Source organism: Canis lupus, chromosome 29 (genome assembly GCF_048164855.1).
Source record: "Canis lupus baileyi chromosome 29, mCanLup2.hap1, whole genome shotgun sequence".
In the NCBI taxonomy this organism is placed as follows: Eukaryota; Metazoa; Chordata; class Mammalia; order Carnivora; family Canidae; genus Canis; species Canis lupus.
In genome coordinates this window covers 6,525,520-6,548,863 of record NC_132866.1, presented here as the reverse complement: position 1 = coordinate 6,548,863, position 23,344 = coordinate 6,525,520, and the positions used below count along the sequence as shown (strand labels likewise).

General features: G+C 40.9%; 1 long non-coding RNA gene across 1 annotated transcript in view; it reads right to left on the bottom strand.

The window, feature by feature from the left end:
* Positions 1-741: 741 nt before the first annotated feature.
* The window catches only part of LOC140620718 (uncharacterized), a 33,544-nt gene continuing 10,941 nt past the window's right edge, over positions 742-23,344 (bottom strand). The window contains exon 2 of the long non-coding RNA XR_012020438.1: positions 742-1,302. This is a non-coding gene — a long non-coding RNA (uncharacterized lncRNA). The remainder of the gene's footprint in view (positions 1,303-23,344) is intronic.

The following is a 23,344-nucleotide window of genomic DNA, read 5'->3' as shown; positions in this document are numbered from 1 at the left end:
TTCTCCCAGTAGACTGCCTTTGGACTCAATCTACAACTCCTCCCCGAGTCTCCAGCTTGCTGGCCTACCCCATCCGAAATAGGATTTGAACTACTGGTTTCTAGGACTTCAGAACCTATGTTCTTTCCATGGGTCCACAGTGCTTCCTGGACAAAAAGGAAGAAATGGGCATATGGGCAAGAGAGATATAAAGATGTGCAGAGGTTCAAACAAAGAGTGAATCCATCTTGCTGTGGTGGAAGGGATCAGGGACCAGGCTCTGTCCTTCCGTGGGCCCAATACGCTGGTCAAGTTCCTGATGAGAATTCCTGGGCCCACTGAGGGATGATAGTATTGACTTCTGGCAGGGTTGCTAGTGGATAAAACAATCTTGCTAAGATTCTGAACGTTTTAAAACTAAATTACAAATTGATGAAACCTGACATCATAATGCCCTGTGATTTCCCCGCACAACCTGTGAGGCCTCCATCTGAGGACTCCCAACATTCACATAAAACCTGATCCTGACTCAGGCAGAAAGGGGCTTTGATGAGGTTGTTGTCACTTGAGGTCCCGCATGGTGTCTGTGACAAGATGGCCCAGAGGCACTTTGTTGAGAAGTTCCGAGTACTTAATCCAAATAGTAACTCAAGCCTTAATGTGCTATTATGTCCAAAAATGCTTTTAAATTGCCATGTTTTTAATAGAAAGATGAGAACAGAGATATTTTATTAAATATTTATCTCATTAATAAACACGAGATAATCACTGCTTTTTATTTTGAATTAACTTTCCCATTTGGGTTCAATGCACATTTCATAGACATACTCTTTTCTCTTGATGTGAGGGGACTTAATTACAAAAGCACAATTGGACTTCTAGTCTGTATGAAAATGAAGCAAGCGAAATTGCTTTTTCCCCCACAAAGGTTGTTGTTATGAAGAAACACAATTGAATATGACAGTTCTCTGCTACCCAGGAATTGTTTTTGGATGAAGTTTGGGGATTATGTGCAATTATACAACAGTAAATTTTCCATGACCATTCATGTTCAAGGACTTATTTTAAAAATAAAATGAAAGCCTAAGTACAGAATAAAAAGAACCATGATAACAAGTGTTCTTTATACCTCTGTAACAGCAGTAAACAGATAGTGTAATATTTGTGTATCAGAAGTCAGTATAACAAAAAAATGTGCAGCAGAAAGCAAACAGGCCGTTGGAAAACCGTATCAGCAAGGCACGGTAACTTTTTATCCCTCCTTTTCCATGCTCCAAATATCCACTCTTTCTCCTTGTTAAGTAGGGTCTTCTTCCTTACTCTCTGGGGAGACAAGACAAGGTGGAAGATGAGTGAACATGGCCTTGGCAACTTGCACTGTGGGGCACCTGTGGGTGGATGGACATGGCTGGCTCCTGGCTTGCTCCCCCAGGTCCCAGAAGATAAGTCTGCAGATGGCTTCCCTCAGCAAGAACCGTGGCCCAGGAGCACTGCCTAAAGCCTTGAGGGCTGTGCACTGCACAATGGCAGCCGGTGGGTGGAGGTGAGGTGGACAAAATGCACATGGGCAGCAGCGAGATCCGAGCCCCTGGAGTCGTACAATATGGTGGTACATCCCATTCCCCGAACCAACCCCTTCAGAGGCAGAGCTTTATCCAACCCCTCTGACCGGTCTCTGGAACCTGGCCTTGTGGCTCCTTCTCTCCACTGACCCCAAATGTACTAGGGGTCCTTTACAGCATTCAACCCTAGAGCTCTTTGTGCCTGGGTTGAACTCTGTGTTTATGCAGCTCCTAAGCCAAGGTGCTCCCACCTCCACTGCCTTGGTTGGCTCAGGGATCTCTGACCAGGCTTCTGACTCAGAGTGACAGTGGGCTATCCTCCTCCACAGCCCCGTTCCTCATTCTAAGGTGGAACCCATTGCCTCATCTAGTTCTTGCTAAACTTCTTCCATAGGGGCTGCATCCTACCCTAATCCTTCCCTGGAGCTCATCATCAGATCTTCTGGAACAGTGACTACTCTGTCTGATGGACTTCTGATTTGTCTCTGAGATCCCATCATCCTGGCTAGATTCCAAAATCTGGGATGAACTGGAATGGTTGCCCTCTCAGACACACTGGGGTTACCTGGCTATTCTCTTTGTGTGTCTCCCCCAAGCTTTCTTCCCCCCAGTGGTGTTTGGGCTCCCATGACCTGACTTCTGTCTCCCTCTGGGAAGTGAGCAAGTCTCCAGCCAATCTGGTATTCAGCTCCATCTCTGACAAGTGTCCCTTGAGAAATATTTCAGGGAAGAATTTTATCTGATCACTACAGGCAATGATCAAAGAAAACTAATTCCACTGTGTTTGTTACAACAACATCAGTGAAAGAAGTCAAGAATATAGTCTCAGAAGGAGCATAAAGTATACAATAAAGGCCAATACATAATTAATGAATATCATGTCTCTAACACAGTGTTCTGCAAAACTAAGCACACAATGTGTAATTATTCCTCACATCATCATAAAATAGGGAGTGGGCAGATGCTGGTTGCCTCTTATAAATAAGGAAACAAGAGAAAAACCCAAACTATGTTTCCAGAGGAAACTCAACAGAAATGAGAAATGAAACCCAATAATCTTGAAACCCAGTTGTGAGACACTTAACATGTCAGTGTGAATCAACATCTCAAATTTCCAGTGATCTGAGGTAGTCACTTGCTGTTATGTGTTTTACAGCTTCTGCTGTTGAGAATCCCTGTGTAGCCACAAGTTCCAACCAGTTTGGGAATCACACAAGAAAACCAGTCCATTTACCGACAAATGGCCACATGGTACAGTGGGTAAGAGCATGGAATCTGTGTCGTGTTGCTTCTGTGCCAATCCCACTTCTACTACTTAGGTAGCTCCTTTGTAAGATTAATTAAATCAGTACATAGTTGATGATGCTTGAGTAATATGTGCCTGGCATATGGTAAGCATGGCATAAGCAGTAGCTCTTACTATTACAATATATTTTCATTTCATTTTGACCCCAGATTGGAATGAATTACCAGTCTTGGTCACCCTTGTTATTCATCACATTGATTTGAAAGATCTCTGTTTTTTTTTTAAAAGATCCAAATATATCCTTTAGGTTAGATAAATTGAATATATCCAACAGAATAATTCTCTAAGTTCTAAAGACATTATTAGACTATTCTGAAGGGGCCACAGATTCAACTGTCTCCAGGCAGGTGGCATGAAAATGAGATGTAACCAGGTGTAAGACAATGGGAAAAACTTTAAGGAATATTGGTGAAACCAAGCATCCTTCAGGTGATGCTCATGATGAATTAGCCTTAATGTATTCATTTGCACCTTTTTGGTACCTTTATCAAATTACCATTGTCTCTTACATTCATAAAAGAAAGGTTTAAATGAGCGTGCGTGCACGTGTGTGTGTGTGTGTGTGTAATTACATTGTATATGCAGACCTTCTTTTATCTGTATACTTTAAAGGAGCCTGTAACTGATTTTTTGTTGGAGCTCGATTTATGGAACCAGTCTCCTTTGGTTTGGATGATTCTAATTTTTCCACAACTCCTCAGCCTGCAATTGGTGAAACATATTTGTGCCTATTTATGTAAATCTAATTTGTGTTCTTGGGAATTTGGGTTCTCTTTCCTCTGTTAGAATGAAAATTCCTCCAGTGTAAAAACCGTATTTCTACTGAGCCTAATAATCAGGCATATCTATTAAGTGCCTAATTGTATTCAATGCTGAGCTAGGCAAATATGAAGGGATTTCGGAGCTCAGCCTTTCCTCTCATTCTTGTGGTTTCAGAGGTGGCTCATGCTCATGGAAATGGTCCCTAGAGCTGTGATGACCTCTATGGAATATTTGCTGAGGGGTTATAATACCATGTCAGATCTCTTCTGAGTGCTTTATTATTTCTTTTAATCATTCAATAACCCTCTAAGGCCATTCCTATTATTATCCCCATTTTATAGATCAGGAAACTGAGCAGAGAAGATTAAGTACTTTGCTAGGTAACACAGCAGGTCAGGTGCAGACTTAGGAGGAAAACCACACTCTAGTCCGCAGTCTGCCTTCTCCACAGCTCACGTGTGACCACAGACATGTAGGTGGCACCCCTGGCATCCTGTGCTGACCTCCTTGCCCCCCAACACAAGCACTTCCTAGAATATGAATTTTTAGATGCATGGAACAATCATATGAAGGCACGGTGACTGGGTATAGGTATCTACTCTTACTCCTGCATCCAAGCACCAGATGGTAGGAAAAAAAATTTAATATTGACATTATCACACCGAGGAGAAAAAGAAATGTTCGTGGTTTCCTGGATTAAAGGAAGCAGAGTAGATAGAAATCGTGGAGAAAGAAGAGTGCGGGAAATCACAGCCACAGGAGACACTTCTCAGAACCTACAGATCAAATAGACAAAAATAGAAGGCGGCCATGGAATATTGGAATACCACAGTTTATAAACTTGACCTAGTAGCTATACAGAATTTTCTAAACCAAAATAGAGAATAAACATTCTCTTCAAACATCCATAAAGCAGTCACAAAAACTAAATATGCATTCTAATCCCAACTGTCCCCAAAGTAGAAATCTTTGAGGCCAACTTTGCTGCCCATACTGCATTAAACCTGAAACTAGTACTCAAGGATAGAAAAGGAAAAAAAAAAAAAAACCTGCACAACTTTGGATATGAGGTAAAAAAAATCCTTTTAATTTGCTCCATAGTATTTATAAATATTATTTCCAAATGGATCACAGGTGCCATGTATGTAAGTAGTAGCAAAGATGCAGTGAGGGCAGTTTTCCTAGGGGTGTGGAGTGGATGGAGATGATCTCGTGGGCTAAGAGTGATCTAGAAGCACAACCAACAGACCTTGGGAATGGGTCTGGCTGCCCCCACTCCCCCAGTCCCTCACTGTCTGGGCTCCAGCCTTGCTCATCCCGAGTAAGAGCCTGTCCGGTTTATTCAGCACTGGATCCCAGGGCCAAGCACAGGCCCAGACCCAAGCCAAGTGACTCATAGCTTTGGTGAAAATTTGTATTAGTCTGCCACTCAGCACATAATCCCACTCAGAGGGAACATTTAGTTACAAACCTCCCCATCTCCAGCAAATATCATGCCTGGCCAAGCTCTGGAGGAAAAATACCACTTTTAATTTGTATACACTCTGCAACTGACCAAACTCTTGAGCATAAATTATTTGGTTTTGATCCTAAAACAGGATGACATTTCCCATTTTTCAGAGGTTGAAACTGAAGCCCAACTCACCCAAGGTCACGGCTGGCAAGTGGCAAAGCTAAGATTTGGCCTCAGTCTAAATGAAAATTGAAGAGTTCATGAAAATAAGTAACCAAGTCAATATTTATTGATTTATGGAGTCCCTACTGTGTGCTAAGCATGGTGCTGGTGCCTTCCAAAAATTATTACCTTAGTCTGTCCTCACAAGGACTTTGCGAGGTAATTATAATCTACATCCATTCTCTATACCGATGAGGAAACCAGACAGAAATCTGCCAAGGTCACAAGTAGGAGAGCCAGAATTTGAACCCAGGTCATGGGTCCGAGGCTTATGCTCTTTTCCAAATGTACACTGCTCCTCATCGGACTTAACCATCATCAGGGCGTTGACAAATAAACCTTTTAGTACAATTTAATTCTGATCAAGGAGGATGCTGCTTTTGTAATACAAAAGTGATGCTTTATGAAACTAACTAAGCTTAGGAACCATTTGAGAAAGTGAAACGCTATTGATTACTTAATAGTTACTGCATAAATCACCTTGGACACAAATCGTCTATTATTCTCTAAAGGGCAGGAACCCAATATCTGGAAAAAGCTGGACAAACGTAGCACAATGCGTATTAGAATCTAGTTGGAAAGACCCACAATAAAGGCTTATAAATATTTCATAGGCTCACTAGTTATTTGTCCTATAGTTTTAGTTTTTATAACCATCATAATTAGTTATTTTCAAGACAATATCTGGAAGGGAACCTTAAATTCTGACAGGTAACTACAGCAATATTATAAAAGCACAAATCATCTGGATTAATTTTATGTGAACTGTAGTCTAAAAGATATCAATTTATTGATTTAAGAAATAGGGTTGAAGACAGAAGCAATTCTTGGATACCTTCATAGAGCAAAATGAATAGCTCTAATTACTGAGTGTGACACCCACTTTGTGTTTGCTACAAATTGTAGAGCCATAAATTTTAAAGCTACTTAGTGTTCCATATTCTTTAAGTGTTCTGAAATTGGGATCAATGTCCGGCCACGTGAGAAAATTATCCTGAAAGAATAAACTGTACATTCCCATTTTCCAGAGGGAAATGAAAATATTGAGGCATTTCTGTTAGGACATAGAACAGGTTGGTAACCGGACTAATTTATTCATTCCTTTACTCGTGCACAAGTTCAAGGAACAAGCTGGGATCATTACTAGGCGCCGGCAGGTTCATAGTTTGGGGGAAGGAGACAAGGTACAGGTAAGCTGGAGGTGGTACGCTTCACTGATCACTATCCTTTTAAACTAACTTTATTGAGGTTATCATTGACATGCAATAGGGTATATATAGTCATAAAGGGTATATATAGTCATACATGTTGGCATGTCTGTACACCTATGAAATCGTCATCACAATTAAGATAATGAACATATCAAAAAAAAAGAAAAAAAAAGATAATGAACATATCTATCACCCTCAAAACCATCCTTACGTCTCTTTGTAATCTTTTTCTCCCACCCCTCTCCATACACCTCATCCCCCCTCCGATCCCCTGAGCCACCACCGATCTGCTTCTGTCACTACAGATTAAGGTTCACTTTGTAGAATTTCATATAATTGAAATCACACAGCATGTACTTTTTCTTTTCCTTTTTTTTTTTTTTTTTTTTGGTTTGGTTCTTTAACTCAGCATCATTATTTTAAGATTCATCCATGTTGTGGGGCAGAGTCCCCACATCCCCACATCCAAAGGGAAGAGCGTCTGTAGCAAACTTGGGAAATCCAAGGTCAAGCAAATAAAATAATAATTTGGAAAGGAAAAAAGAAACAATGTAAGGAAAGTTGCCCGGTTCTAGGAAAAGTCTTTTCCCCCCCGTCCTTGGTAAAATAAATCATTTATAAAGAGGAAGTGAAAAAAACAAGATTCATCCACATTATGTGGATGAATGTAACATTTATAACATAACATTTATTTTTATGTCTGAATAGTAGCCTATGGTGAGGATATGTCACAACTAACTCTTCCCTTCACCTGCTGATAGATACTTGTGTTGTTTCCAGTTTGGGTCTATTACAAATGAAGCTGTGAACATTCGCGTCCAAGTCCTTGTGCAGATTGAAGCTTTCACTTCTTTTGGGTAAATACATAGCAGTGCAATGGCTGAGTCATACAGTAGGTGTCTGTTTGGCCTTGTGAGATGCTGCTGAGCTGTTTTCCAAACTGGTTGCACTACATCGCATCCCACCGCACCCCGCCTACCCCAGCGGTGAGAGCTCCAGGTACTCTTCATTCTCTCCAGCACACCTTTACGGCCCCATCTTTTTAATTTCAGCCACATGTGATTTGCAAATATCGTTTCCAATTCTGTAGTTCATTTTCCCATTCTCTTAGTGCTGTCTTTTGAAGAGCAGAGAAACACATATAGTAGCATCTTGGGTTGTTTTTTTTTTTCTTTAATCCAGTCAAATGTCCACCTTTTAATTGGTGCATATATTCCATTGACATTTCATGTAATTATTGATGTGGTTGGATTTATATCTACCATTTTGCTCTTTGTTTTCTGTATGCGTCATGGTTTTTTGTTGTTGTTGTTGTTGTCGTTGTTCCCCTGATCCTTCTTTACTGCATTCTTGTGTAATAAATAGATATTTCCTAGTATGCCATATTGATCCCTTTGTTGGTTTCTTAACTGTTTTGAGCTATTGGTGGTTGCTCTGAGGATTACTATGTACATCTTAATTTATCATAATCTACTTTAGATTAATATCAACTTAATTTCATGAAAATGGAGACATTCTTCTCCAGTATAGCACCCTTCCCTCCTCCCTTCTTTGTGTGATGGTTGGCATATATATTTCATCTACATATGCTATAGACTCAACAGTACAGTTTTGTAGGCGTTGCTTTTTTTACAATCTTATGTCATTTAAAGAAGTTAAGAGAAGAAAGAAGAAAACTGTTTGTGTAGAGTCTTTTATATTAACCTACACATTTATCATGTCGGTACTCTTCATTTCTTCATATGGATTGGAGTTACCATTTGGGGTCATTTCTTTGCTCCAGTATACCTGCCTTCCCTACCCATTCTGTTGTGCTATTATTGTCATGTGTGTCTATAATTATATGTGATAAGCTTAATAATATGGTTTTATAATTATTGTTCATGCAATTGTCTTTTAAACCAATTACCAGAAGAAAGCATATATTTCTACTTTTATAATTACCTACATAATTACCTTACTGGTATGCTTTATTCCTTTGTGTGGATTTGAGTTATAGCCAGTTGTTGTTCCCTTTCAGCCTAAAGAACTTCCTTTAGTATTTCTTAAGCACGGATTTTTCTGCAATCTACTCCTGATGAAGTCAGTCTCTTTGCCACACCCTGGTAGAAGCATGGTACCATGAAGCTGGTAGGCAGGGGAGGGAGGCAGCAGGCCTCGGCTAGAATTCCACAGGCTCCCATGGTTCCTTCCCAGTTCAGCAGTTTTTCTGAATGAGCATTTCTCAATCTGTTGTCAGACTCTGGTCAATTTCTAGAGTCCCAGAATGATTCTTTTTGACTGGTTTGTTTAGTTTTGCATTGTGTTTTCAAGAGAGGATCTGCTGAGACCCCATTCATAATCTAAAACTACCATCTTGGGGCATTTGGGTGGCTCAGTTGGTTAAGCATCGGGCTATTGATTTCAGCTCTGGTCATGATCAGGGTTGTGAGATGGAATCCCACATCAGGCTCCATGCTATGCAGGGAGTCTGTATGAGATTCTCTTTTTCCCTCTACCACTCCCCCCATGCATGCTCTCTCTCTCTCTCTCTCTCATAAATAAATAAATAAATAAATAAATAAATAAATAAATAAATACATCTTAAAAAAATTAAACTACTATCTTGATGGTCTTGTTGCTGTTTCATCAGTTTTGGGTTTTCTTTTTCCTCTTTTTATGCCTTCTTTGGATTGTGTTTTAAAATTCGATTTCAGGGACACCTGCATGGCTCAGTGATTGAGCACTGCCTTTGTCTCAGGTCATGATCCCGGGGTGCTGGGATCGAGTCCTGCATCAAGCTCCCTGAGGGAAGCCGCTTCTCCCTCTGTCTATGTCTCTGCCTCTCATGAATAAATAAATAAAATCTTTTAAAAAATTCTATTTCATCTGCCTTGTTGGTTTATTAGCTATTACTCTTAATTTTGTTATTATAGAATTTGCTTTAAGGTTTATATTATAAATATTTAACCTACAGTCTACCTTCAGGTGACCTTATACTGCATCACATATGTCATAGGAACCTTATAAGACTATATACACTACCCCTTCATTCCTCCTGGCTTTGTGCTATTGCTTTCATATATTTTACTTCTGCAAATATTATAAGCCCCATAAAACTTTGCTATTTTTCATTTAAATAGTTGATTACCTTTCAAAGAGATTAAAATAGTAAAAAAAAATTCTTTCTATTCATCTATGTAGTTATTATATCTGATGCTCTTTGTTTCTTTGTGTAAATCTGTTTTCCATCTTGTATCACTTTCCTCTCACCTGAATGATATCTTTTAATATTTCTTATTGTTTAGTTCTGCCACTGAATTGTTTTAGCTTTTGTATACATATGTATGTATTGCTTTTATTTTGAAAGATGTTCTAGGTTGAGAATTTTTTTTCATCAGTACTTTAAAGATAATGCTTCATTGTCTTATAGCTTGCAGTATTTCCACCAAGAAATCTGCTGTCATCTGTATCTTTCTTATTCTGTATATGATATGTCTTATTTTCTAAATCTACTTAAGATTTTCTCTTATCACTTGTTTTTAAGTGATTTGATGTGCATTGGTGTACTTTTATGTCTCTTTAGCTTGTGTTCTTTGAGCTTTTTCTATCTATGGATTTATAGTTTTCATCAAATTTGGAAAGATTCTGGTTATTTTTCCTTTCTTGTTCTTTCCTGTCTTTTAGAGACTCCAATTAAGTAAATTAGGCCACTTGAGGTTCTCCCACAGTTCACTGATGCTCTATTCGTTTTCTGGTCTTTTTTTTTTTTCTCTGCATACTTCATTTTGGATAGTTTCTATTGCTATCTCTTCAAGTTCACTATTCTTTTCTTTTGAAATGGCTGATCTGCTGTTAGCCTCATCCATCTTAGGTTTAAACCTTGGTAGTTTTCAATCCTAGCATGACTTGTTTTATATCCCCTTCTCCATGCTTCTGACATATTCAACTTTATCAGAGCTTTTTGATATGGAGTATAGTATATAAGTCACAATAGTTGTTTTAATGTCATCTACCAATTATATCATTGCTGTCATTTCTTGGTCAGTTTCAATTGATTGATTTTTCTTTTCCTTATAAGTTGTATTTTCTGCTGCTTTGCATGTTTGTAATTCTTTTTAGGTCATTCATTCCTAAAAATATTCTTGAGCTTTGATCTGAGATTCAGTTATTTGGAAATCATTTGATTTTTTGTGTTTTGCTTTTAAGCTTTGTTAGGTGGAGCCAGAAATGTGCTTAGCTTAGGGCTAATAGTCTCACCACCGAGGCAGGAGCCTTCATAGTAGTCTAATACCTCATGAATGATAAGATTTTCACTCTAGGCATTGCAAATTGGCACTATTCTCTACCCTCCATGAATCCAGACACTCTCTCTCTAATCCTTTTGGGTGACTCCCTTGCCTTGAGTAGTTTCCTCATATGGATGTGCTAGTCAGTGCTCACTTGAATATTTCAGTGGGACTCTGCAGATCTCCAGAGCTCTCCCCTCTACAGTAGTCCTCATTGTCGTCTCTCAGCTGCTCTGGTATCCCAGGACTCCCTGCTCTAATTCCTCAACTCAGGGAGTCCTCTGGGCTCTGTCTGCATTTCCCCTTCCTGTACAATAGCCTGGGAACCTTCTCTAGGCAGCAAGCTGGAACAGTTAGAGGACGCATCTCATTAGTTCCCCATCTCTCAGGAATCTCTTTCCTTTGTGCTTGATGTGGAATGTCTTAAGAGCCACTGGTTCATATAGTATGTCCTCCTCTTTAGTTGTTTTTGGTGGAACAGTAAATGTATAAAACCTGTTTCTTCATTCAGGCCAAAGCAAAGTCGAATCAATATGCTTTGAAGGGGCTTTTATTACAACTTTTTATTCAACATCTACTATGTATAAGGCACTATGTCTACTAGTTGCATGGTTCCCTAGGGTTTTGTTTGGTCTCAAGAGATGTGGCATTAGGGTGGGGGGAAGGAGGTAGAATGCATGATTGGCAACACGTGATCATCCCCTTGAGGAACTCACAGTCTGGCTGGGGAAACAAGATACAGTTATAGGTCAGACTTAAGATAACTAACATTGCAAAGAAGAGAAGGATCAAGGAATATATATTGAGAGCCTATTCTAGTTGCTGGGAGGTGAAGTGATGAAGCAGATACAATCCCTTCCTTCACAAAGCTCACATTTTAATGGGGAAACAGACAAAAAGCAGATAAGTCAATAACTGTAATATTAGGAAGTAATATGAGCAACAAAGGAGGATTAAACAGGGTAAGGGGACAGAGAATGGCTGGGGTGTTATTTTGCAAGGGGAAGCTTCTCTGATGCAAGGCCATTAGAGGGGAGACCCGAACACAGCGAAGCAAGTAGTAAGAACAAGTGACCCCCACATTTCAGAGAAGGTTTCCCTTTCAAACTAGGGTGGTTAGTGAAGGCTCACAAAAGTTACATTTGAATTTCCACAAGATTTTCATAAAGAATGGTCCATTGCGGGCGGCTCGGGTGGCTCAGCAGTTCAGCGGCGCATTCAGCCCAGGGCATGATCCTGGAGACCCGGGATCGAGTCCCATGTCAGGCTCCCTGCATGGAGCCTGCTTCTCCCTCTGCCTTTGTCTTTGCCCCCCCACCTCCTCTCTGTGTATGCTCGTGAATAAATAAATAAACCTAAAAAAAAAAAAAAAAAAAGAATGGTCCATTGCTGGTGAGAGACACTGATAAGAAAGGGTAAGGCAATTTTGTAGGACAAGGAATACAGATGCTCACCTGGAGAAAGGTATTTGGCAAGGAGCAAATGAAATGACTAGGAGAAAATCTTAGTGTCCAACTGCAGAAGGCCTGAGCAGATGTACTAGGGAGTTTAGGTCAGCTGTGCTGGAATTGTGCAGGAGGTGAAGCCATCTGAGCCTTGAGATGACCACTTAAGTCCCCACGGGTACAGGATGAATTAGAGCATGGTGCAAGGATGGCAGACCTAGAGTGGGGCCAGAGGAAGCATCAGCAACATTTGGACACTTGGTGAGATGTTGGGCAGCCAGGGGGTTAGAGGTCAACGATGCCACCAGGGTTAAAATTCATTATAAAGGCTTAAATTTAGGAACTAAAGAGGAAAATGGTAACAGAGCCTTTCCACAAAGAAAGACCCAACTTAAAAATAGAACTGTTGATTTTAAACTAGTTTTTCATGGTGCCTTTTCTTAATCCACTGACAATAGAAGGGCGGCAATGCCAATGGGTGTTCGTGTTGTACCAGACTTGATTTTCAAGTGAGCAGCTCAAATCCAGAATCTCTGAAAGTCTGAAACATCCCATTTTCTCTGCCAACCAAAGGCATTACATTAAAAAAGAAAGATCACCATTTTCAGAAAGTCCTTTTAGTTTTCCCATCAGGACAAAGGTTTCTGGAAAGACAGAAGCAAGCTTCTTTAGACATCACATAAAGCAAACTACGCTCGAGGGACAATTGCAAATGAACTAAGGGAAGCTGTAGCCAAATGAAATGCGACAAACAACTGTCATATTCCAAACGGTCAATCAAAAGCTGGAACAGCGTGAATGTAATAACAGAAGTCCTTTATGATGAAAATAATGATCTCAGGACAAGGGATACTTAATGATTTGCAAATTTAAGTACAAGATAAATATTCATCCATGTCCAACTGGTAACTTTCAAGTTCTGACCATTCTGTATGGCTGATAGTACTACCTGCAATGGTGGGAGCACTTCTAAAGGGAGAGGAGAAACAAATAATTCATCTTCATTTTAATTTCAATACAATTGCAGAATACTGTGGTACACTAGAAACATGAATGATACACTGAGGGGCATCTTTTCTACATTCCAGAGTATCTCACTGTTTGGGCAGAATGGTTCTCTTACTGGAATTGTTCACAAAGCAACCTATTATATGGTGAGAGGTACCCTCCGGGCACCATTGAAATTAATATGAAAGGAACAATCAAGAATGCCAAGTGCAGTGCATAAAACGCAGGTAGGTGGTGGAAGACAGATAAGCAGCCATGAGGTTTAAGTTGCAGAATCTGAAGCTGCAGAAAGATGTGTTATACAATTTACATTACAACCAGTCACGATTTTAGAATGGGTAATGAAAAGCTCATATAGTTAAGTATTGAGTCTATAAAAAAAACCCACAAAAAGCTTTGCAGCACAAGGGAACTAAACGATGGGTAAATAGACAAAGAAGATAATCAGAGAGCAGAAGAGAAAGCTGGACTTGCTTTCACAAAATTCCTCTGGTTTTGGCAACTTCACCTGCGCATCACATGTAGTGCTCTCTCTCCAGTTGGATCATTATAATAGAAGGTTTCTCAACCTTAGAACTAGTGACATTTGGGGCCAGAGCATTCTGTGTTGTGGGGTCGTCCTCTGCATCACAGGATGTTTAGCAGCATCCCTGGCCTCTACCCCCGGGGATGCCAGTAGCACCTGTTCTCTCAGCTGTGACAACCAAAAATCTCCAGACATTGCCAAAGTCTCCATGGGGGAAGATCTGCCCCCATTTGAGAAAGCAACAATATAAACTACACCAGTGAATTACTTCCTCTCTGAATCATATGCGCTTCATTCTTTAAAGAGCATTACTTATAATAAAATGTTAATTTGGTTAAAAAAATTTGTACGCCAAATTAATCTGGAGTGTAACCCAACAGTAGTGTACAATAACTAATTTACATGAGTTCCAGAAAATCTCTGCTGACTGCCTTCAAAAATCTCTTTCTGACTGCAGAAAATCTCTGCATTCTACCTTCAAACAATTGGCAAAAGTGTTTGGTCTCCTGTCCATTCATGTAGTGAGCAATACTTTGTCCCAATAAAAGCACAGACTGTTACACTCCTAAGGTATAGCAGCAACATAGATGTTCAACGCTTTCTACTTGCTGAGATATAAAAAGAAAGCCAGGCATAGTCTATAAAATGAAGGAAAGACACTCAAGCAGTAGGCATGGTATCATGGTCACCATGGATCTCGGAGGTATAGAGCAACCATTTTGATTTTTCCCCAGCAAGTTACTCTTTACAGTTGCACATTTGCTACATGGTTAATGCTGTAAATTAAACTCGTTTTCACTATGTCCTTTCCTAATCTGGAAATAGGGTAGATGATTAGCTCCATTAGGGCAGGGACAATATCTTGTGTGCCTTGCTTACCACCATATTGATAACACCTAGCCCAATGTCTGACCGATTGCCAGCACCCAGTGGATGTTTGTTGAATGAATAAGTGAACAAATGAGGACAGAAATGCTAACTTCCAAGCAAATAGGTTAGGCTGTCAGTTCCTTATTTTTACTTCCGTGCCATAGCCAACTCTGTGGTTGGCAGCTGGTGCATAGTAGCCAGTCAACAAACGTTGGTGGAACTCATCTGAATGGGAGGTCTCTCTCTGTGTCTCTCAGGCAGCAAAGCCCATCTGCTGAGGCGCAGGCAGGCATGTGCTCCCTGAATCTGGTGGCCATGCTCAACCGTTCGGTTGTGTCCAAGTATAACACAAAGACATATTCCACCATGAAGACACAAATTAAGACATCTTGTGTGGACAGATTTCAATACATGCTTTGCAAAAGGACATTGTCCCCCTCTTTGATGGGTAAGGAGGTAGATTTAGTACCTGAGCAACCAGATGCTTCTACTAGAGAAAGTCTAAGGAACCACAACAGCCACCCATACATAGGATGGGACATTACTGGCCATGCTGCAGTCTAGGCAAAGGCTTGGGAATGTACTGTGCAAATTAAATCATCACAGGCATCAAGGAGTTTATTCTCATCTTAAATGGCATTATCTCTCATATTGAAACTTTAACAACTCGTCTAAAATGAAAAATCAAAAGTGCCAAAAAGCAGAGCGGCTGGAGGAATAATGATGTGGCTCTTGGGGAAGGCGCCGAGACTCTCTCTCTAAGAACAGAGGGCCCAGTGAGTGGCGTGCTGGAAAATGCGGGAGCCTGGTGGAATGACAGTGCCCAGAAGCTACTGTGAACAGTAATGACAGGCAATAAAATACCTCTTTAAAAATCCGGCAAAAGATAAAGACAGTAGATTATAGCAATGCTTCAATAACCAACTGTTAGTAGATTAGCATAGGCACGGCGAGAAAACACAACTAAAAATTATTCAATCATACCAAATGCTTGCAGGGAAACTAGGCCAAGAAAGCAATCAAAATCAAATAGAAGCAAGGTGTGTTTATAGAATTCAGTAGTTCAAAAACATTGAGAAATGCATTGCCAAGATGTTTCAAGGGTTTCTATCTCCTGTTTAAGAAAAAAATATTAACGAAACCCTCGTTAATGTGAGAAATGGAGAACACAGTTCTCTCTTCCCTCCCCACCCCCTCAACCAGGGTTACTAGGAGACGCCATATTCCGTGTGAGAACTCCAGGACGCAGTCATAAAATACAACACACATTTATGCAATTTGCATTAAGTTTGGTTCTATAACATATGTGGCAGACCTCTTGAATTAACTGCATTCAGTGTTTTCAGTTAGAGAAAGAAGATTCATGACTCATAGATGCCATAAATGAAATACGGCATACAGGTAGTAATTACTCAAATTGCATTCTTGAGTCTTTGAAGGTAAATTAGCCAACAATGAGAAATTGATAGCTAGCGGTGCAATTAGCTACAGGTACAACAGAGTGACCTATATAACTTCCTATTTTAAAAAAATCTAAAATTTACACAGGTTAATAGCATACAAGTTTCTTCATTGTTACTTGTGGCAGAAATGCGGTTCTATAAAGGCACTAGTGTAGCCTCCTGATGATAATTGCTTGAAGACTACAGAGGTAGAATTACTCGGGTTAATTCTTTGAGAAAGGCTCAGATTAAACGAACACTTACTGAGCACTACTGTGTCCTAGGCGCTCAGACAAATGAGATCCCATTCAATCTCCCCATAGGTCCCGTATGGTTAGATATGCTCCCATTTCACAAACGAGGGGATGGGGGCAGAAGTCATGCTGATGTGGCTTTTCCAAGGCCACGTGCACTGCCCTTTCTGCCTCTCTCCTCAGTGGGCTAGGGTTGGATGTAAGAGATGCTTGTCAAAGCACTCTTGCTGAGTGAGAAGGTTAGTCTATGGGGTACGTGTAGTATTTGCCTGCAAATATCCCTTATTCTGGGAAGCCAGTTCTCCTTCAATCACGAATAATCTTGCTGGGTCTATGGAGTTTGAGTGGAGCTGACCTCTGAATCTGAGTCCAGGAAGGAGCATATGAACCAGGTGGCCACTCAGAGCACAGGATGAGGATGGGTCAACACTGGGTTTTTTTTTTTGTTTTGTCTTGTTTTTCGACCAATAAAGGCTGCAGACAGCAAGTACAATTTTGTTGGGCCTTGAAAGGTTTAAATACAGAAGTGGGGAGGGCTAGCAGGAGGCAGATGTAGACACATCGGCATGAGAATGGATGTATCAGAGGAATCATATAATCAACAGCTGGACTGGAGAGCTGGGAAGAAGGGCAATCTGGGACAGAAGTGGGGTGCCAGCTGGCAGCTAGCCTTGGGTGTCAGGATCATGCCCTACATTAGGACAAAGTCCTATTTCCTGGGTCCTCAAGCCAATAGGATCACATGGGCCTGAGCTGCAGTGGTCTCATTGCTCGGCATAAGATGAGTCTGCTGAGGAATAGCCAACACTGGGAAATAGGAGAAGGAGGGACATGGCATAATGTTACAACATCATTTACTCGTGCCCTGAAGCCAACTCTATCTCTTAAAATGTTTGCTGCTGCTGTTGTTGTTGACTTCATTCTCTTTTCCAATTTCATTAGTTTGCCCCTAATGTCCATTTTCTGTTCTAGAATCCCATCTGGGATGCCACATGACATTAGCCATCAGGTCTCCTTAGACCTCTCTGGGCTGTGACACTTTCTCAGATGACCCTTGTTTTTATTGGCCTTGGAAGTGTTGGGGATTGGTGATTGGTATCTCAATAAATCTTACCTATAGGAAGAGGAGACTAGCACAAGTCTCCCCTACACCCCCACCCAGTGATTAAATTCTATTGAAAGACTGATACCAAATAGGAGATCCCAGGTGTATACCATACAAAATAAAACATATTACACGATCTGGATAGATTAACTAGAATTATTGGATATGCCTTTCAGTGACAAAATATGTGATTGGCATATTTTTGAATGGCAAAAGGCATGTGATGGCCAGGGCTGCTTCCCTCTGAGGAAGAAGCATTCCTGGCTGAGTCGGGCTTGTCCTCCCATTGGCTTGCACGGCATTGCTGAAATCCTGCAGAAAGAAGCTCCTGCTGCCTGAGCATGGCTGCAAACTGCGCTGATCCAGCAGCAACCACGACACCTCACATCTATAAAATCAGACTGGATTTTGAACCAGCTATTTCTTTTTATGGTCTTTCTTCTCCTCCTCCCAAGATGGACACAGTAAATCTCTAGCCAGAGGCATGCTGATCCTTATCTGTATTTATCTAGCTACACATAGACAGATGTAGTTATCTAAATCTTATGGTGGGCAGGCAAGGCCAGCCCAGGGGAAGGCTCTCCTGGTAAAGACGTGGGGTCGCTCTTCGGGGCTCAGAAGGGGAGGGTTTGCTATTCTGTGGGTGGCATAGTGACCTCGTTTCTCTCTGTGCTTAGATAACAGGATAAAGTGGCCTTGCTTTGTCTCATTTTATCTTGGTCTCAGGATAACTCTGGGTTGGATATTCTGGGAGATGGCATCTCAGCAGCGACTAATACGGTCTAGCCATCAGAACCAGACCAGACTCTGACTGTCCTTCTCGGTGCCAACCCTGGTCACCTGGGCTGCCAACTCCGGGCCTCTTTCCATATTGTCCTCCTGGAAGGAAGTCACAAAGTGCAGCAGTTATGCTCCACCTCCCTGAGCAGTTGTCCTTGAACATGTATGTCTTTTTTTTTTTTTTTTTTTTTTTCTTCACTAAGGCTGGTCCGAGTCAGGTTTTGAGGAACTCCTAACAGTTCCGACGAGTGTTCTCAGGCCTTGGGGTCCTTCTTGCTATTAGGACTGCTGTGGTGAGTTCAAGTTCTCTTGTTACTGAGGCCCTTATAACGAAGTCACCAGAGAGAGCTCTGAAGACAGATTAAGGAAGATGATATGTCTAGACCGATGAACTGGGCTCTAGTTTTTTCCAGGCATGCCTTTGGTGGTGATGGTGGGGTGGGCTGGGCGGGAGCAAGGAGTATCTCATGTATCAAATAAGAAATGTACTTGTGGGAGCCTGGACTGTCCACCATGGTCCATACAAGAACTTACTCTGTAAATTCAACCTGAACAGAAAACCGAGTACTACCCGATGTGTCTGTCTAGAAACCATAAAGATCCACACCGTGGGGAGCAGAGTTTCTAACAAATGAATGAAGTCTCATTCTGGCCCTGTGCTGGGATGATCTGAAGAAAACAGGTTGCTCTTAAAAAAAAAACAAAAAACAAAAAACAGGAGCTTTTGTTCTGAACTAGAAAAGATAGAGTTCTTTCCCTTCAGCAGCCGGCTTCTATTCACTGCCAGCTTTTTCTCCTGTGCAGGAAAATCAATAAAGACAATAAATAAATGGCAATCCCATTGAGGGCTGCTTACTAAGTGATTAAATGTTTCAAACCCCAAATACTTGCATGCTTCAGGGATACAAATCTGAATGAACATATGTAAATGGAATTAATGCTCAAATAATTTTCTAGTTACTTAGCACAAATGTGCAATTATTAATACTGCCATAATTTATGTTTGAATATTTATCCCCGTTTTCCTAAGCATAAAACCTTTAATCTACTTTTCTGACATAATTTGAAAATAGATATGGGAATCTTTTTAATCATCTTATGCTTTTTGTAGAGAAAAGAAGGAGACGGGGGGAAAAAAAAGCCTCAGGTAAGGTGGGATAATTTCTGATGTCTCCTACTCCCCCTACCAGAGAGGGAAGCAAATGGTTCTCCCAAATCTGTGATGAATTCGGTATGAGGATATCACTTTCCATTTTACTCTTTGTTGCAAGGACCCTGACCGTGCAAGGAAAGGTTTTTACCACAGCTTGAGAATTACGGTCCTTTAGATGCCACATGAGTGTTTTTCAAACTTTGATGTGGGACAGAAGAGCTTCCCTGCCCAATTTTGTCACCTACTTCCCTCTCCCTGCCATCCACACTGGGAAGGGAAGAAAGTAGATGCTGAGAAATGTCAGAGGACACGGAAAGAGCCTCTTAAATCTGCACCTTTGCTATGAGAAGAAGACAGGGGTCTGAATTCCAGTTTGGCCACTCCTGGCCACTCCCTCACTGGGTGATCTTGGAGAAAGAAGTTCTCTTTGAAACCCTGTCTCACTATCTGTTAAGGAAGGAGGGAAAGAAGGAGGAGAGAGGGCAAAGATGAAAGGACAGAAGAGGGGAAGAAAGGGAGGAGGGCCGTCTCTAAAGCTTCCTTCCAAACTTGAATCTATGGCTTTGAAATTCCAGATTCATCCATCCTTATCTGCTATACCTCCTACCTCTCTTCTGTCCTGCCAGCCTCACCCTCTCCCACCTCCTGGTGACATGATGACCATGGTCCTACTATCCAGGATGGTCCAGCAAGCTGGGATTAGTAGGCAGAGTTTTCACTGTCTACAAATCTCCAAAGTCCTGAGCACCAAGGGATTGGGGGACTGACTTGGGTTTGAGTGTCAATGACATAAATGTATTTGTAGTTTAATGGAGATGAAAGCATATGGTATCAGGGAATATAGTTGACATTGATTTTAATAATAGAAAATGGAGGACTAAGTCAGAAAAGTAAAACTACAAAAATTTGATTTGGTTATAAAAACTAAATAGTACAGTCATTTATGTGAAACCCTAATTTATATCTCATTACTACACAGAATCCTGTTATTTCTGAATATATATAAAATTAAATTGCATAAATCTTAAAAATATGTATTTATTATTTATTTTGAATTAAGCATTTCAATTACTTTGTTCAAAATACAAAAATTTCCATGTGTGTACAATGAAAAGTTTTCCACGGGCATCCAGTTTCCCACCTTACTTGTTGAGAATGTTTCCTACGTATCCTTGTTTATAAAAGTAAATACCTAGGGGAGCCTGGGTAGCTCAGTCAGTTAAGCAGCCGACTCTTGGTTTCAGCTCAGGTCATAGTCTCAAGGTCCTAGGATGGAGCCCTGTGTCATGCTCTGCACTCAGTGAGGAATCTGCTTAAGACTCCTCATCCCCTCCATACTTGCTCTAGCAATCTCTTTCTCATATAAATAAATAAAAGTAAATACATAGATTAAATATACAGATTATTTTTCCTTTTTATTTTTTTAAAAGATCTTATTTATTCATTCATGAGAGACACAGAGAGAGAGGCAGAGACATAGGCAGAGGGAGAAGCAGGCCCCCTGCGGGGAGCCCGATATAGAACTCGATCCCAGGACCCTGGGATCACGCCCTGAGCCGAAGGCAGATGCTCAACCGTTGAGCCACCCAGGTGGCCCTCTTCCTTCCTTTTCACACAAATGATGACCCACCATAAGTTGTAGAGATTTCATATAACTTAGAAAAGATCATCAGGTCACATAAGCTCAGCCCTCTTCATTGTCGCTCATTAACTTAAAAAAAAGTGAGCATATTTTGATTGTCACGGACTGTATTTCTTTATGTATATAATAAATACCATGTACAGAGCTTACAACATGCCAAGCATTGTTCTAAGGTCTGTATTAACTCATTTGATTCTCATCTATCCTGGGATCTTTTAAAAGAATCGTGAAAGAGGACTCAGTTTATTTAATCAGTAGTTCTCAAGTTAGTTGTACCACCCCCTAGGGTGCAATGAATGGGAAAGTCCTCCACAACAAAGCATCATCCTGCCCTCAGTATAACTTTGAAAGGTCTGATTTCACATCATCATCCAATCCTAGAACTTAACTCTGTTCAACATAAAAACACAAAATACTTTTTGGATGGTTTCCACATACATTGAAATTTCCCAAAGTGCAACAATGATGTAAATTAAGGGACGACAGCTTTTTTGGTTTCATTGGGCATTTTATCATGGGTTCTTCACTATTTCAGAAAGTCATATTGCTGACAGCAATTCTTCTTGTGGGATTTGAGTTTTCACTACAACACACCTGTATAAGAACAGACCATGCCCCTGCTAATTCATCAGTCTACATCATCAAGAGGCTCAGACTCACTAAACTATGTCTAACTATGAATTTGAATCAAGAGACCTAGAGATGGATGTTAGGTGTGCTTTCAGACACCTGTAAAACTCTGTCAACCTAACAGACCACGATCAATACTAAAAATGAGAATCACCTGAGAACTCCAGAATGTGCGTGGCTGGTACCTTAAGACTGTCTATCCTGCCTTGTTCCCGATGTGCAAGGAACAAGAGGCTTACTTCTCAGCAAGTGGGAGCCTGGGGCTTGGCACAGGCAGGACTTCTGAAGTGTGGGAGTCTGTATCTTAGTCAAGAGCTGGCCCAGGAAAAACGAAGGACCCAAACATCCAAAACAGGTGAGATGGTGAAGAGGGTCTCGACCATGAAATCAGGAAGCTGATCCTGAAAGATTCTCAGAGAGTGAGGGCAGTGGGACCTTTGTGATAACCTGAAGGGGAGCTGGGGAAAAAGAGGAAGCTACAAGGATCACGGGATGGTTTCCACCCTAGAACCAGTCTGGGATACCAGCCAACCACAAGGAATGCAGCAACTCTAACTAGCTAACACCAAGGTAAAAGACTCAAAGACTTTACAATCTGGTTTTGTAGATGTGATGGTGACTCTGTTATCCTCCTCCACGTAAGGATACTGCTGCTTGGATTGGAGGAAGCAACGGTGATAAAGGAAACAACAGTTTAGTATAAACAGACTTAGACAACATGTTTATTGATTCTTTAGGGATTTAAACGTAGGACAGGCCATTTAGCCAGTATTGGGTGTATGTTTTTGATAAAGGTAACCTAAAGACGCTTAGTGTGAGAATGAAGACAGATCAGCTTCTCTGTTTTGTGTCAGGTGGGGAGGACTGGATGAGGAAAGGACTGGATGAGGAGAGAATGAGAGAATGGAGAAGGATCACGAGCACGAGCATTTTAAGGAGCAACTTTGTAGTAGCTTATTATGCAGCTAATGTTTTGCTTGATGAAAGTTAAAGAAAAATACATCATTAAACTTAACTTTTCGTAAATTGTGAGTACCACTGGTGTCAACAGTGTTTGCTTTCAAGACATTGTTTTCAACTAAACAGGTTATACAATCCCCCATCCAACCTTCCATCTTCCCTTATTTCTTAGTTTCTCCATTTCTATTATAACATCATTGACCATGCTTTCTATCTTGCCTACATCGATTTGGTGTCAAGTTCCAAAACACCTTCCTTTGAGTCTATTTATTCTTTCCTTGATGTCCTCACTGCTTTATTTCTAATGTAGAGCCTGGTTGCTCTTTTTCCTTTTTCATCTTCCATCTGAACATTGTTGACATTTGGGGAGGGGCGCAGGCAGAGAGAGAGAGAGAGAGAGAGAGAGAATCTTGTGCAGGTTCCATACCCAGTGTGAAGCCCAACGCGGGGGGGGGGGGGGGGCTTGATCTCATGACCCTGAGATCATGACCTGAGCTGAAATCAAGAGTCGGATACTTAACTGACTGCACCCCCCAGGTGTCCTGGAAAACTGCTGACTTGTTAATCTTCCCCATCGTTCATCAGTTGTTCTTCCACTCAAATATTTCATGTACGCTATCAGGATGAGACTTTCTGCTGCTTCTCAACTTCTCCTAAAATCCATTCCTACATGTTTTTTCACATTCACTTCTATCCTTTACTCCCCTGTCAATCCACTGCTAAGTCCTCCTGATGCTGCCACTGAGATTGCTTTTGAGTCCACTCA